This window comes from Pseudophryne corroboree, chromosome 10 (genome assembly GCF_028390025.1).
Source record: "Pseudophryne corroboree isolate aPseCor3 chromosome 10, aPseCor3.hap2, whole genome shotgun sequence".
NCBI classification, from domain to species: domain Eukaryota; kingdom Metazoa; phylum Chordata; class Amphibia; order Anura; family Myobatrachidae; genus Pseudophryne; species Pseudophryne corroboree.
In genome coordinates, this window is record NC_086453.1 from 2,752,749 (window position 1) to 2,770,574 (window position 17,826).

At 48.4% G+C, this 17,826-nt stretch overlaps 1 protein-coding gene across 8 annotated transcripts in view; it reads left to right on the top strand.

Annotated features, from left to right (window-relative positions):
* Positions 1-17,826, top strand: part of LOC134965708 (ephrin type-B receptor 2) — a 393,650-nt gene that overhangs the window by 64,871 nt on the left and 310,953 nt on the right. The window contains exon 1 of one of the 8 annotated variants that reach the window (XM_063942021.1): positions 13,573-13,656. The exons of the other annotated variants lie outside the window; for them this stretch is intronic. The gene's annotated coding sequence lies outside the window, so the exon portion shown is untranslated. Of the gene's footprint in view, positions 1-13,572; positions 13,657-17,826 lie in introns of those variants that run through there. 8 annotated transcript variants of the gene reach the window in all.

A 17,826-nucleotide genomic window follows, 5' to 3' on the forward strand; every position in this document is an offset into this window, starting at 1 on the left:
ATAAGGGTGGGGTATGGGAGGGATAGATTCCAGGGAATGGTGATGGGGAGGCAGGTACAGTACAGGGGGTATTAATAAGGGTGGGGTATGGGAGGGATAGATTCCAGGGAATGGTGATGGGGAGGCAGGTACAGTACAGGGGGTATTAATAAGGGTGGGGTAGGGGAGGGATAGATTCCAGGGAATGGTGATGGGGAGGCAGGTACAGTACAGGGGGTATTAATAAGGGTGGGGTAGGGGAGGGATAGATTCCAGGGAATGGTGATGGGGAGGCAGGTACAGTACAGGGGGTATTAATAAGGGTGGGGTAGGGGAGGGATAGATTCCAGGGAATGGTGATGGGGAGGCAGGTACAGTACAGGGGGTATTTATATGGGTGGGGTAGGGGAGGGATAGATTCCAGGGAATGGTGATGGGGAGGCAGGTACAGTACAGGGGGTATTAATAAGGGTGGGGTAGGGGAGGGATAGATGCCAGGGAATGGTGATGGGGAGGCAGGTACAGTACAGGGGGTATTAATAAGGGTGGGGTAGGGGAGGGATAGATATCAGGTGATGGTACCAGGGGCAGACAAAAGTGTAGACCTAGTGCAGATGTGTTCTCATACATCTTGCCTTAATACACAACGCAGCGGGAGATGGCCGGTGTGCGTGAGCTGAAAGTCCTGTTAAACTCCATTAGCGTCAGGCGTCTTTTTTATTTTGTCAAAAACGTTTCTTATTCACAAAACAATGTGAATGGGATGAACAAGCTTTTGCTTATTAAAATTCCATGTAGCATGTGAGTATATTCTATGTGTGACTGCGGCTGTATCTGCATGCGTAATGCTGTGTTACAGTGTCAGTAATAGGATATGTGGCATGTGTATATTCTGTGTGTGTCTGCGGCTATATCTGCATATGTAATGCTGCGTTACACTGTCAGTAATAGGATATGCTGCATGTGTATATACTGTGTGACTGCGGCTGTATCTGCATATGTAATGCTGCGTTACAGTGTCAGTAATAAGATATGCTGCATGTGTATATACTGTGTGTGACAGCGGCTGTATCTGTATATGTAATGCTATGTTACAGTGTCAGTAATAGAATATGCTGCATGTGTATATACTGTGTGTAGCTGCTGCTGTATCTGCATATGTAATGCTACATTACAATGTCAGTAACAGGATATGCTGCACGTGTTTATACTGTGTGTGACTGTTGCTGTATCTGCATATGTAATGCTACGTTACAGTGTCAGTGGCTGTTTCCTAGCAAACACTGTAATGTCCCATTACGTATGCATTTACAGCTGCTGTCTCAGACAGAGTATAGGTATGCCGCATATCCTATTACTGACACTGTAATGTAGCATTACATATGCAGATTCAGCCGCAGTCACATACAGTATATACACATGCAGCATATCCTATTACTGACACTGTAACGTAGCATTATGTATGCAGATACAGCCGCAGTCACACACAGTATATACACAAGCAGCATATCCTATTACTGACACTGTAATGTAGCATTACATATGCAGATACAGCCGCAGTTACACACAGTATATACACATGCAGCATATTCTATTACTGACACTGTAATGTAGCATTACATATGCAGATACAGCCGCAGTTACACACAGTATATACACATGCAGCATATTCTATTACTGACACTGTAATGTAGCATTACATATGCAGATACAGCCGCAGTCACACACAGAATATAGGCATGCCACATGTCATTTTAATCAGCATAGGCTTGTATATCCTATTCTCACTGTTTTGCGAATAAGACGCATTTTAATGGAGCAGAGACCCTCAGCGCTCCCAAGTCACGCCACAACATGGCAGGACTAGAAGGGCTGTTAACATGCATGGAGACTAGATGTAAGTGGACACATCGGTAGGTACCTGTGTTCCATCATGTGTGCTATACATGTTACATGCAATGTGCAGGTACCCCATCTGTGTCACTCTGTCTATCTGCCCCTCCCCTTGCGAATGTAAGCTCTCACGAGCAGGGCCCTCTCTCCTCATGTGCTTTCCCTCTCTTAGGGGGTTATTCAGAGCTGTTAGCAAACCAAAAAAGCACACTAATGGGCAAAGCCATGAGCACTGCAGGTGGGGCACATGTAACATGTGCAGAGAGAGTTAGATTGGTGGGTGTGGCCGGAGACCCCGTCGGCCACATGGTTAATGGCGGCGCTGAAGGGGTAAACCCTCCCTGCCTGGCGCCATTTTACAGAGGCAATGGGTGCTTGGCGCCAATTTTTAAATATGTTTTAACATGTCCTATGTAGTGCTGTGTGCACAATTGTAGGATTGCGTGTGTAAATGTATGTATAGTTAAGATGTGCTCACCTGTATTTTATAAGGGAAAAATGCACTTACTATCTATGACAGAATAAGCATCCCCTATCTTCTGTGACTAGGAAGTGGGATGCTAATTGCCCTCTCCTATCAGGTCGGGTGAATGAGGTTGGGCAGTGCGCAGCAGGTAAAGGCTGGGTGTGAGGTCCTCAGGGGAAGATGTTAATCATGGGGGGTTTCCTTAGTCTATATGTAAAGTGGTATGGGGATTGGTATGGGTATGGAAACCTGTATTTATTTATATGGCTGGTTTGATTGATATATGAATCCTGAATGGTATATGCAGGAAAGGGATGAAGAACATTTGTTGGAGAAATCAAATACAAACCGTATATTGAAGCTATGTGATAAATGTATTAAATGCAAATTGTAACCTGCCAGGTGGTAAAGGAAGCAGGTTAAAGAACACCAAACTTTGGGGCTAATTCAGACCTGATTGCTGCTGTGCGTTTCTGCACAGCGGGCGATCAGGTCTGAACTGCGCATGCGTATGTACCGCAATGCGCAGGCGCGACGGTCCGTAGCACTGGGCAGCAACAGTATGGTGCGAAAAATCCGATCGCACCGGCGATCGCAAGAAGATTGACAGGTAGAGGGAGTTTGTGGGTGGCAACTGACCGTTTCTAGGGAGTGTCCGTAAAAACGCAGGAGGGACCCGGCGTTTTGTGGGAGGATTCGTGACGTCCGCTCCGGACCCGATCATCGCAGCGGCTGAGTAAGTCCTGGGATGTGCAGAGTCTGCACAAACTACTATTTGTGTAGCTCTCCTGCACATGCGATTGCACAGCTGCACAGCAATTTCCCCCTCCACCTGTAGGCGGCGACTACCTGATCGCAGGGAAGCAAAAAATGCAGCCCAGCGACCAGATCTGAATTACCCCATTGTGTGTGACAGGAAGGAGGAAATTGCTTTGTGCAGTTATACCCTTTTAATGTGATTTATTTATTTATATTTTGTAAGATATCCTGATTGGATGGGAAAGACTCGGGCGGACTTACCCCCTGTGGGATGTGTATAGGAGTAGGATAAAAGGAGGGCTGCTGCCCTGTGTAGAGGTGTATTATACCATTCTCATTCTGCTGTAACATCTTGCTGTATTGCTGTTGCCCCTAGCAATAAGGAAGAGTTCTCTTTAGAACTATTGCAAATAAACATTTTCTGCAACGATCGCTTCATCTTGTGACCTGCAGGGCTAGGCGAAACCTAGCTCCGTTTTCCGTCTGTCCAGGGTGCACCCTGCGTCTCCAAGCTCCGCCTTCCACCTACTACCGTGCCGTGCTTGGGCAAGCAACTAGTGGGGATCAGTCAACGCCACACACGGGTAGTAATATAGCGTGTCGATGCATACAGAGCAGGACCGTGGTTCCAGACGCCTCGGCAGGGAGGAGTCTGGTGGTGGCACCATAGTACCCGCCCACTGTGCAGTGGGTGGAGTCAGTAACAGGCGGTTACTGACGGTAAGCGGGAATCCCCTAATTGGCCAGGTCCCGTGTGACCTAACGTCATTCTGTGACTGGGCGGGAGGCGAGTCGGCGAGGGCTCTCGGTACCGTCCGTTCACAGAGGGTTATATTGTTTCTGTGCAGGGTGAATACTGGCTGCTTTATTTCTACACTTACCCTGCAGCGCTATAATAATATATTAGTGACTTCTGTATACACAGCGCACAACACACATCCCAGAAGATGGCCATATTAGACGCAGGGAGATCCGTCTGGGGAGAGGTAGATATCAGGCATGGTACCCAGGAGGCAGTATGGGGGGTAGATATCAAGCTAGGGGGTCTATGGGGGGAATTCCGTTGCCAGTGACTTGTTTGTCCAACTGAATACACGCGACACCCGCCGCACTTTATGATCTCGCTAAAGTGTGAAGTGTTCGGAAAAAGAAATCCTATTCGCGGAAATGTCACGATTGACAACGATGACATGGATAGCGCAGCACCTATAATTCCCGCAAGATTATCCTCTCCCGCGATACGCTTGCGGGAAAAGAGAGGTCTCGGGTTGTACGAGAAATCGAGAGTGATTTGGGGGATGAAGACGGGATGCCGAATCCTTTATTGATCCCGTGTCCTCCCACCATACGCAATGTTCGGTTGTAAGGCGTGGCGGTAGTAGTGCCGACATTCACGAGATCACCGATTAATCGGCATCTGTGGACTGGTAAATAAACATAAAATAATAAAGAGTGGGGCAGTCATCTCGTATTGTATGTTGGGATCAGTTCGCCGTAAAGCGTTTTACCTACTTTGTACGGCAGCGGCTCTGCTGACACCACAGGCCGACTCTTGACTCAAAAGAAAATGGCTAAAATAGGCGCAGGCACGTATATTTACACGTATATTCCCAACACCCCCCACCCACCCTATATGTTACTGAGATCCAAAGACCCCGGGTAACCCACTTCCGTTTTCACCGACTCCCACCCGAGCTGAGCCGGTACTGCCGCTGGTTAGAGCGTAAGCTCTGACGTCCTCCTTCCTCTTCTCTGCGTCGTTACCATCACGTTATCATTAGAATTATTTTATAGTTCCGCATGGTACACGGCATATACATTAGCAGGAACAACCTGCAACACTGTGATGACGGGCTGGGCAGGCAAGGATGCTGGGTAAGGGTAGGGCAGTAGGGGGTAAGTAGGAGGATTCATCCCTGGCCTCTTTGCTCCGGCAGCGCCGTTTGCTTGGAATGTTGGGAAGTATATAGAACTGGCGGCTACAGTCAGGGTAATTGCCATACGTGAAGGACATACAGCAAAGCATTATGGGCGTTGGAGGCAATGTGGTGGCAGAAGTGGATCTGGCCTGGGGGGATCTGAGGAATCACTGTGCAGATAACATAGGTCCCCCTTGGCTGCAGCGCCTGTGACATCACAGACCGGGTCAGAGCTCCTCCCCCTGAGAGCTGGAAACAGTGAGGACAGGAACACTAACCTGGAGAAGTGATAAGTGGAAGGTGATAACGCAGCAGCCAATCAGCTCATCACTGTCATTTTTCAAACCCATAATGACTGGCTGGTGCGTTATCACCTTGCGCTTATCACTTCTCCAGGTTAGTACATCTGCTCCGTTGATTACTAAACGCTCCCGCAGTATGTCTGACATAAAGCGGAGTGTCCTCAGGTGAGGGGGGTGGTTGTGGCAGCCTCACACCACACTAGTATATCTGTAGTGCAGAGATATGCCGCCGGTCACATGATGTGCGATGTTATGCCCTGGAACGGGGCCACGGATATCTGCTGTTCTAGGTCTGTCCTGATCTTAGTCCTTTCTGGAGCATAATCAAGGGTTGTAGACCTCTCCAGACCTCTCTTACCCTGGAGCTACTGTAACTCTCTATGGCTCTTTTCTATATTCTGTACCTCAGCAGAGCTGGCTGTGATTTTATATACCTCTCTGGAGATCACACAGGAGTCACTGAACCCTCCAGATCTCACTACATGTTTATATAACTCCAGATCTGGCTCCCTAGCTTATATCTATCTCCAGCTCTCACCAGGTTTCTGGAAATTTGCAGTACTCGCGCCAGAGTGATAGACCTCTCCGGGTTATAGGACTCTGAAGTACCTGCTGCCTGGTTATAAGACACTCCATAACTTCTGTAGGTCTATAGTACCCTCCAGAGCTCACTGCAGTGTTATAGGGCTGCCCAGAGCTCACTTGCAGTGTTATAGGACTCTCCAAAGCTCACTGCAGGTTTATAGGACCCTCCTGAGCTCACTGCAGGGTTATAGGACTCTCCAGAGCTCACTGCAGGGTTATAGGGCTCTTCAGAGCTCACTGCAGGGTTATAGGGCTCTCCAGAGCTCACTGCAGGGTTATAGGGCTCTCCAGAGCTCACTGCAGGGTTATAGGGCTCTCCAGAGCTCACTGCAGGGTTATAGGGCTCTCCATTCCTCACTGCAGGGTTATAGGACTCTCCAGAGCTCACTGCGGGGTTATAGGGCTCTCCATTCCTCACTGCAGGGTTAGAGGGCTCTCCATTCCTCACTGCAGGGTTATAGGACTCTCCATTCCTCACTGCAGGGTTATAGGACTCTCCAGAGCACACTGCAGGGTTATAGGGCTCTCCATTCCTCACTGCAGGGTTAAAGGACTCTCCAGAGCTCACTGCAGGGTTATAGGGCTCTCCATTCCTCACTGCAGGGTTATAGGGCTCTCCATTCCTCACTGCAGGGTTATAGGGCTCTCCATTCCTCACTGCAGGGTTATAGGGCTCTCCATTCCTCACTGCAGGGTTTTAGGACTCTCTATTCCTCACTGCAGGGTTATATGACTCTCCAGAGCTTACTGCGGGGTTATAGGGCTCTCCAGAGCACACTGCCGGGTTATAGGGCTCTTCAGAGCTCACTGCAGGGTTATAGGGCTCTCCAGAGCTCACTGCAGGGTTATAGGGCTCTCCATTCCTCACTGCAGGGTTATAGGACTCTCCAGAGCTCACTGCAGGGTTATAGGACTCTCCAGGGCTCACTGCAGGGTTATAGGGCTCTCCATTCCTCACTGCAGGGTTATAGGGCTCTCCATTCCTCACTGCAGGGTTATAGGGCTCTCCATTCCTCACTGCAGGGTTATAGGACTCTCCATTCCTCACTGCAGGGTTATAGGACTCTCCAGAGCTCACTGCAGGGTTATAGGGCTCCCCAGAGCACACTGCAGGGTTATAGGGCTCTTCAGAGCTCACTGCAGGGTTATAGGGCTCTCCAGAGCTCACTGCAGGGTTATAGGGCTCTCCAGAGCTCACTGCAGGGTTATAGGGCTCTCCATTCCTCACTGCAGGGTTATAGGACTCTCCAGAGCTCACTGCAGGGTTATAGGGCTCTCCATTCCTCACTGCAGGGTTATAGGGCTCTCCATTCCTCACTGCAGGGTTATAGGGCTCTCCATTCCTCACTGTAGGGTTATAGGGCTCTCCATTCCTCACTGCAGGATTATAGGGCTCTCCATTCCTCACTGCAGGGTTATAGGGCTCTCCAGAGCTCACTGCAGGGTTATAGGACTCTCCATCCCTCACTGCAGGGTTATAGGACTCTCCAGAGCTCGCTGCAGGGTTATAGCACTCTCCAGTGCTTGCTGCAGGGTTATAGGACTCTCCAGAGCTCGCTGCAGGGTTACTGGATTCTCCAGAGCTCGCTGCAGGGTTACTGGACTCTCCAGAGCTCGCTGCAGGGTTACTGGACTCTCCAGAGCTCGCTGCAGTGTTACTGGACTCTCCAGACCTCGGTGCAGTGTTACTGGACTCTCCAGAAATCTTCAGTGATCTCTGTCGAGTGTTTGGGTTATGGAGCTCTCTATATAACATTCTGACATCTTATCTGTATTATGTATTAAGTACACCCCATGATACTAGTGAAAATGTTTTCTCTATCATCTCTCTTCTGTCTCCGGGCCGTGCATACATAGGGTGCAGGGGACGTGACGGGGTGGAAGCAGTGCTAGGCGTGTCTCACACGGTCTCCCCCAGTAGAGCTCACAGCTGCTGTGGGATAATAAGGGGATTAGCCGGGGCACTATACATTGATACGGCTCCTGAGCGGCCTGTGAATTAGTATTCAGGTCACATATAATCTATAGTCCGGTCACTGACCAGTAGTCGCTGCTCCGTCACTCATCAGCTTGTGTTACTGACATGGTGCTGCCACCGTGCACTTTAATCCAGTGAGTAGGGTGGTAAGTGGGCAGAGGTAGGTTAGTGTGATTGTGGAGTGTGAGCTCTACAGGACAGGATGATAAGTGGGCACATGTAGGTGAGTGTAGAGTGTGAGCTCTGCAGGACAGGGTGGTAAGTCGGCACATGTAGGTGAGTGTAAAGTGTGAGCTCTGCAGGACAGGGTGGCAAGTCGGCACAGGCAGGTGAGTGTAAAGTGTGAGCTCTGCAGTACAGGGTGGTAAGTCGGCACAGGCAGGTGAGTGTAGAGTGTGAGCTCTGCAAGACAGGGTGGTAAGTCGGCACACGTAGGTGAGTGTGAGCTCTGCAGGACAGGGTGGTAAGTCGGCACAGGTAGGTGAGTGTAGAGTGTGAGCTCTGCAGGACAGGGTGGTAACTCAGGACAGGTAGTATGTCACAGTCCACAAACTAAACACTGAATTTTTTTAATTTTTTATAAAATTACTTCGAAACACACATATATACCCAGACACGCGTGTACCTGTAATGGAAGTGTGCAGCTACACACATGTATATACATACACACCCGTGTGCCTACGGACAGTGTACATGTACTGGAAGCGTGCGGGGACGATGCAGCCACACACGTGTGTACACAGACATCTTTCCAGAATTCCGGTAACTCCCTCCGTGGTGTTATCTGCCCATCCTGCTTATAGATGAGGGTAGGACTCACCTGGACACTGTCCTCCCTCCGTGGTGTTATCTGCCCATCCTGCTTATAGATGAGGGCAGGACTCACCTGGACACTGTCCTCCCTCCGTGGTGTTATCTGTCCATCCTGCTTATAGATGAGGGCAGGACTCACCTGGACACTGTCCTCCCTCCGTGGTGTTATCTGCCCATCCTGCTTATAGATGAGGGTAGGACTCACCTGGACACTGTCCTCCCTCCGTGGTGTTATCTGCCCATCCTGCTTATAGATGAGGGTAGGACTCACCTGGACACTGTCCTCTCTCCATGGTATTATCTGTCCTTCCTGCTTATAGATGAGGGTAGGACTCACCTGGACACTGTCCTCCTTCCGTGGTGTTATCTGTCCATCCTGCTTATAGATGAGGGCAGGACTCACCTGGACACTGTCCTCCCTCTGTGGTCAATTCTGCCCATCCTGCTTATGATGAGGGCAGGACTCACCTGGACACTGTCCTCCCTCCGTGGTGTTATCTGCCCATCCTGCTTATGATGAGGGCAGGACTCACCTGGACACTGTCCTCCCTCCGTGGTGATATCTGCCCATCCTGCTTATAGATGAGGGCAGGACTCACCTGGACACTGTCCTCCCTCCGTGGTGTTATCTGTCCATCCTGCTTATAGTTGAGGGCAGGACTCACCTGGACACTGTCCTCCCTCCGTGGTGTTATCTGTCCATCCTGCTTATAGATGAGGGCAGGACTCACCTGGACACTGTCCTCCCTCCGTGGTGTTATCTGTCCATCCTGCTTATAGATGAGGGCAGGACTCACCTGGACACTGTCCTCCTTCCGTGGTGTTATCTGCCCATCCTGCTTATAGATGAGGGTAGGACTCACCTGGACACTGTCCTCCCTCCGTGGTGTTATCTGCCCATCCTGCTTATAGATGAGGTTAGGACTCACCTGGACACTGTCCTCTCTCCTCTCTCCATGGTGTTATCTGTCCATCCTGCTTATAGATGAGGGCAGGACTCAACTGGACACTGTCCTCCCTCCGTGGTCTTATCTGCCCATCCTGCTTATGATGAGGGCAGGACTCACCTGGACACTGTCCTCCCTCCGTGGTGTTATCTGCCCATCCTGCTTATGATGAGGGCAGGACTCACCTGGACACTGTCCTCTCTCCGTGGTGATATCTGCCCATCCTGCTTATAGATGATGGCAGGACTCACCTGGACACTGTCCTCCTTCCGTGGTGTTATCTGCCCATCCTGCTTATAGATGAGGGTAGGACTCACCTGGACACTGTCCTCCCTCCGTGGTGTTATCTGCCCATCCTGCTTATAGATGAGGTTAGGACTCACCCGGACACTGTCCTCTCTCCTCTCTCCATGGTGTTATCTGTCCATCCTGCTTATAGATGAGGGCAGGACTCACCTGGACACTGTCCTCCCTCCGTGGTGTTATCTGCCCATCCTGCTTATAGATGAGGGCAGGACTCACCTGGACACTGTCCTCTCTCCGTGGTGATATCTGCCCATCCTGCTTATAGATGATTGCAGGACTCACCTGGACACTGTCCTCCCTTAGTGGTGTTATCTGCCCATCCTGCTTATAGATGAGGGTAGGACTCACCTGGACACTGTCCTCCCTCCGTGGTGTTATCTGTCCATCCTGCTTATAGATGAGGGTAGGACTCACCTGGACACTGTCCTCCCTTAGTGGTGTTATCTGCCCATCCTGCTTATAGATGAGGGCAGGACTCACCTGGACATTGTCCTACCTCCGTGGTGTTATCTGCCCATCCTGCTTATAGATGAGGGCAGGACTCACCTGGACACTGTCCTCCCCACTGTAGTGTTATCTGCCCATCCTGCTTATAGATGAGGGCAGGACTCACCTGGACACTGTCCTCTCTCCGTGGTGTTATCTGCCCATCCTGCTTATAGATGAGGGTAGGACTCACCTGGACACTGTCCTCTCTCTGTGGTGTTATCTGTCCATCCTGCTTATAGATGAGGGCAGGACTCACCTGGACACTGTCCTCCCTCCGTGGTGTTATCTGTCCATCCTGCTTATAGATGAGGGCAGGACTCACCTGGACACTGTCCTCCTTCCGTGGTATTATCTGCCCATCCTGCTTATGATGAGGGCTGGACTCACCTGGACACTGTCCTCTCTCCGTGGTGTTATCTGCCCATCCTGCTTATAGATGAGGGTAGGACTCACCTGGACACTGTCCTCTCTCTGTGGTGTTATCTGTCCATCCTGCTTATAGATGAGGGCAGGACTCACCTGAACACTGTCCTCCCTCCGTGGTGTTATCTGTCCATCCTGCTTATAGATGAGGGCAGGAGTCACCTGGACACTGTCCTCCTTCCGTGGTGTTATCTGCCCATCCTGCTTATAGATGAGGGCAGGACTCACCTGGACACTGTCCTCCTTCCGTGGTATTATCTGCCCATCCTGCTTATGATGAGGGCTGGACTCACCTGGACACTGTCCTCTCTCCGTGGTGTTATCTGTCCATCCTGCTTATAGATGAGGGCAGGACTCACCTGGACACTGTCCTCCCTCCGTGGTGTTATCTGCCCATTCTGCTTATAGATAAGGGCAGGACTCACCTGGACACTGTCCTCCCTCCGTGGTGTTATCTGTCCATCCTGCTTATAGATGAGGGTAGGACTCACCTGGACACTGTCCTCTCTCCTCTCTCCATGGTATTATCTGTCCATCCTGCTTATAGATGTGGGTAGGACTCACCTGGACACTGTCCTCCTTCCGTGGTGTTATCTGCCCATCCTGCTTATAGATGAGGGCAGGACTCACCTGGACACTGTCCTCCCTCCGTGGTGTTATCTGTCCATCCTGCTTATAGATGAGGGCAGGACTCACCTGGACACTGTCCTCTCTCCGTGGTGATGTCTGCCCATCCTGCTTATAGATGATGGCAGGACTCACCTGGACACTGTCCTCCCTCCGTGGTGTTATCTGCCCATCCTGCTTATAGATGAGGGTAGGACTCACCTGGACACTGTCCTCTCTCCTCTCTCCATGGTATTATCTGTCCATCCTGCTTATAGATGTGGGTAGGACTCACCTGGACACTGTCCTCCTTCCGTGGTGTTATCTGCCCATCCTGCTTATAGATGAGGGCAGGACTCACCTGGACACTGTCCTCCCTCCGTGGTGTTATCTGTCCATCCTGCTTATAGATGAGGGCAGGACTCACCTGGACACTATACTCTCTCCGTGGTGATGTCTGCCCATCCTGCTTATAGATAATGGCAGGACTCACCTAGACACTGTCCTCCCTCCGTGGTGTTATCTGCCCATCCTGCTTATAGATGAGGGTAGGAGTCACCTGGACACTGTCCTTCCTCCGTGGTGTTATCTGCCCATCCTGCTTATAGATGAGGGCAGGACTCACCTGGACACTGTCCTACCTCCGTGGTGTTATCTGCCCATCCTGCTTATAGATGAGGGCAGGACTCACCTGGACACTGTTCTCCCTCCGTGGTGTTATCTGTCCATCCTGCTTATAGATGAGGGCAGGACTCACCTGGACACTGTCCTACCTCCGTGGTGTTATCTGCCCATCCTGCTTATAGATGAGGGCAGGACTCACCTGGACACTGTTCTCCCTCCGTGGTGTTATCTGTCCATCCTGCTTATAGATGAGGGTAGGACTCACCTGGACACTGTCCTCCCTCCGTGGTGTTATCTGTCCATCCTGCTTATAGATGAGGGCAGGACTCACCTGGACACTGTCCTCCCTCCGTGGTGTTATCTGCCCATCCTGCTTATAGATGAGGGTAGGACTCACCTGGACACTATCCTCCCTCCGTGGTGTTATCTGTCCATCCTGCTTATAGATGAGGGTAGGACTCACCTGGACACTGTCCTCCCTCCGTGGTGTTATCTGCCCATCCTGCTTATAGATGAGGGTAGGACTCACCTGGACACTATCCTCCCTCCGTGGTGTTATCTGTCCATCCTGCTTATAGATGAGGGTAGGACTCTCCTGGACACTGTCCTCTCTCCGTGGTGTTATCTGCCCATCCTGCTTATAGATGAGGGTAGGACTCTCCTGGACACTGTCCTCTCTCCGTGGTGTTATCTGCCCATCCTGCTTATAGATGAGGGTAGGACTCAGCTGGACACTGTCCTCCCTCCGTGGTGTTATCTGCCCATCCTGCTTATAGATGAGGGTAGGACTCACCTGGACACTATCCTCCCTCCGTGGTGTTATCTGTCCATCCTGCTTATAGATGAGGGTAGGACTCTCCTGGACACTGTCCTCTCTCCGTGGTGTTATCTGCCCATCCTGCTTATAGATGAGGGTAGGACTCAGCTGGACACTGTCCTCCCTCCGTGGTGTTATCTGTCCATCCTGCTTATAGATGAGGGTAGGACTCACCTGGACACTGTCCTCCCTCCGTGGTGTTATCTGCCCATCCTGCTTATTGATGAGGGTAGGACTCACCTGGACACTGTCCTCCCTCCGTGGTGTTATCTGTCCATCCTGCTTATAGATGAGGGTAGGACTCACCTGGACACTGTCCTCCCTCCGTGGTGTTATCTGCCCATCCTGCTTATAGATGAGGGTAGGACTCACCTGGACACTGTCCTCCCTCCGTGGACTCATTCACATGGTGCAGGCTGGATGGGGAGGCAGCATCTCTGTATCTCTCCTGCCAGCAATGCACAGCACTGTGCTACCCCCTCATCTTCTGCCACACGGCTATTAGCCCCTTCAGTGCCGCTGCATTACATTACCATGCAGGGCCTCTCTTACCATGACTGCTGTCTACGTGGGGCGCTGGAGACCTCTCGGATTTGGACCCGAACTCTCCTTCAGAGACGCATTAGGAGGATCCCGCCCTGGCTGGGAACATTCCTGCTGAGGGACCGGCTGCAGTGGCGTGTGAGCGGAGTTACGTCTACTCCGGCCAGCTAGTACAGCGCTCTGATTGCGCTCTTCCAGTATGGAGAGGTAACATTGGGAAATAGATCTGTGATAGGCCTGCGTGTCCTGGTGTCAGCCATCGCGGCCCTCAGTAAAGGCTAGTGACATAGGGAGGAGGCGGCCCAGGTCTCATACCTGTGAGGACTGTGTCCGGGGAGTGGCAGCCCACCTGCTGGTTTGTGTGTATGATGTTCTGAGGCACAGCGCGGCCTGGCAGGGTAACGACACACCTGTGTTACTAGTCTGACTTATGTGAGGGGGGTTTGTCTGTAGAGCTAACAGTCTGCAGGTGTGTATGGGGCTGTGATGTCATTTCCAGTATCTGTACTTATTTTATACAGAGCTGCACAGTACTACTTCTCCTGATCTGTACATGATGTCACTTCCAATATCTGTACTTAACCAGTATGTATATACAACTGCACAGTACTACTTCTCATGATCTGTACATGATGTCATTTCCAGTATCTGTACTTAACCAGTATGTATATACAGCTGCACAGTATTACTTCTCATGATCTGTACATGATGTCATTTCCAGTATCTGTACTTATTGTGTATGTGTATACAGCTGCACAGTACTACTTCTCCTGATTTGTACATGATGTCACTTCCAGTATCTGTACTCATTGTGTATGTGTATACAGCTGCACAGTATTACTTCTCATGATCTGTACATGATGTCACTTCCAGTATCTGTACTTATTGTGTATGTGTATACAGATACACAGTATTACTTCTCCTGATCTGTACATGATGTCACTTCCAGTATCTGTACTTATTGTGTATGTGTATACAGCTGCACAGTATTACTTCTCCTGATCTGTACATGATGTCACTTCCAGTATTTGTACTTATTGTGTATGTGTATACAGCTGCACAGTACTACTTCTCCTGATCTGTACATGATGTCACTTCCAGTATCTGTACTTATTCAGTATGTGTATACAGCTGCACAGTATTACTTCTCCTGATCTGTACATGATGTCACTTCCAGTATCTGTACTTTTCAGTATGTGTATACAGATACAGCTGCACAGTATTACTTCTCCTGATCTGTACATGATGTCACTTCCAGTATCTGTACTTATTGTGTATGTGTATACAGCTGCACAGTATTACTTCTCCTGATCTGTACATGATGTCACTTCCAGTATCTGTACTTATTCAGTATGTGTATACAGCTGCACAGTATTACTTCTCATGATCTGTACATGATGTCATTTCCAGTATCTGTACTTATTGTGTATGTGTATACAGCTGCACAGTATTACTTCTCCTGATCTGTACATGATGTCACTTCCAGTATATGTACTTATTGTGTATGTGTATACAGCTACACAGTACTACTTCTCCTGATTTGTACATGATGTCACTTCCAGTATCTGTACTTATTCAGTATGTGTATATAGCTGCACAGTACTACTTCTCCTGACCTGTACATGATGCCACTTCCAGTATCTGTACTTATTGTGTATGTGTATACAGCTGCGCAGTACTACTTCTCCTGATCTGTACATGATGTCACTTCCAGTATCTGTACTTATTGTGTATGTGTATACAGCTGCACAGTACTACTTCTCCTGATCTGTACATGATGTCACTTCCAGTATCTGTACTTATTGTGTATGTGTATACAGTTGCACAGTACTACTTCTCCTGATCTGTACATGTCACTTCCAGCATCTGTACTTAATGTGTATGTGTATACAGCTGCACAGTACTACTTCTCCTGATCTGTACATGATGTCACTTCCAGTATCTGTACTTATTGTGTATGTGTATACAGCTGCACAGTACTACTTCTCCTGATCTGTACATGATGCCACTTCCAGTATCTGTACTTATTGTGTATGTGTATACAGCTGCACAGTACTACTTCTCCTGATCTGTACATGATGTCACTTCCAGTATTTGTACTTATTGTGTATGTGTATACAGCTGCACAGTATTACTTCTCCTAATCTGTACATGATGTCACTTCCAGTATCTGTACTTATTGTGTATGTGTATACAGCTGCACAGTACTACTTCTCCTGATCTGTACATGATTTCACTTCCAGTATTTGTACTTATTCGGTATGTGTATACAGCTGCACAGTACTACTTCTCCTGATCCGTACATGATGTCACTTCCAGTATCTGTACTTATTGTGTATTTGTATACAGCTGCACAGTACTACTTCTCCTGATCTGTACATGATGTCACTTCCAGTATCTGTACTTATTCAGTATGTGTATATAGCTGCACAGTACTACTTCTCCCGACCTGTACATGATGCCACTTCCAGTATCTGTACTTATCGTGTATGTGTATACAGCTGCACAGTACTACTTCTCCTGATCTGTACATGATGGCACTTCCAGTATCTGTACTTATTCAGTATGTGTATACAGCTGCACAGTATTACTTCTCATGATCTGTACATGATGTCATTTCCAGTATCTGTACTTATTGTGTATGTGTATACAGCTGCACAGTATTACTTCTCCTGATCTGTACATGATGTCACTTCCAGTATATGTACTTATTGTGTATGTGTATACAGCTACACAGTACTACTTCTCCTGATTTGTACATGATGTCACTTCCAGTATCTGTACTTATTCAGTATGTGTATATAGCTGCACAGTACTACTTCTCCTGACCTGTACATGATGCCACTTCCAGTATCTGTACTTATTGTGTATGTGTATACAGCTGCACAGTACTACTTCTCCTCATCTGTACATGGTGTCACTTCCAGTATCTGTACTTATTCAGTATGTGTATATAGCTGCACAGTACTACTTCTCCTGACCTGTACATGATGTCACTTCCAGTATCTGTACTTATTGTGTATGTGTATACAGCTGCACAGTACTACTTCTTCTGACCTGTACATGATGTCACTTCCAGTATCTGTACTTATTGTGTATGTGTATACAGCTGCACAGTACTACTTCTCCTGATCTGTACATGATGTCACTTCCAGTATCTGTACTTATTGTGTATGTGTATACAGCTGCACAGTAGTACTTCTCCTGATCTGTACATGATGTCACTTCCAGCATCTGTACTTATTGTGTATGTGTATACAGCTGCACAGTACTACTTCTCCTGATCTGTACATGATGTCACTTCCAGTATCTGTACTTATTGTGTATGTGTATACAGCTGCACAGTACTACTTCTCCTGATCTGCACATGATGCCACTTCCAGTATCTGTACTTATTGTGTATGTGTATACAGCTGCACAGTACTACTTCTCCTGATCTGTACATTATGTCACTTCCAGTATTTGTACTTATTGTGTATGTGTATACAGCTGCACAGTATTACTTCTCCTAATCTGTACATGATGTCACTTCCAGTATCTGTACTTATTGTGTATGTGTATACAGCTGCACAGTACTACTTCTCCTGATCTGTACATGATTTCACTTCCAGTATTTGTACTTATTCGGTATGTGTATACAGCTGCACAGTACTATTTCTCCTGATCCGTACATGATGTCACTTCCAGTATCTGTACTTATTGTGTATTTGTATACAGCTGCACAGTACTACTTCTCCTGATCTGTACATGATGTCACTTCCAGTATCTGTACTTATTCAGTATGTGTATATAGCTGCACAGTACTACTTCTCCCGACCTGTACATGATGCCACTTCCAGTATCTGTACTTATCGTGTATGTGTATACAGCTGCACAGTACTACTTCTACTACTTCTCCTCATCTGTACATGGTGTCACTTCCAGTATCTGTACTTATTGTGTATGTGTATACAGCTACACAGTACTACTTCTCCTGATTTGTACATGATGTCACTTCCAGTATCTGTACTTATTCAGTATGTGTATATAGCTGCACAGTACTACTTCTCCTGACCTGTACATGATGCCACTTCCAGTATCTGTACTTATTGTGTATGTGTATACAGCTGCACAGTACTACTTCTCCTGACCTGTACATGATGCCACTTCCAGTATCTGTACTTATTGTGTATGTGTATACAGCTGCACAGTACTACTTCTCCTCATCTGTACATGGTGTCACTTCCAGTATCTGTACTTATTCAGTATGTGTATATAGCTGCACAGTACTACTTCTCCTGACCTGTACATGATGTCACTTCCAGTATCTGTACTTATTGTGTATGTGTATACAGCTGCACAGTACTACTTCTTCTGACCTGTACATGATGTCACTTC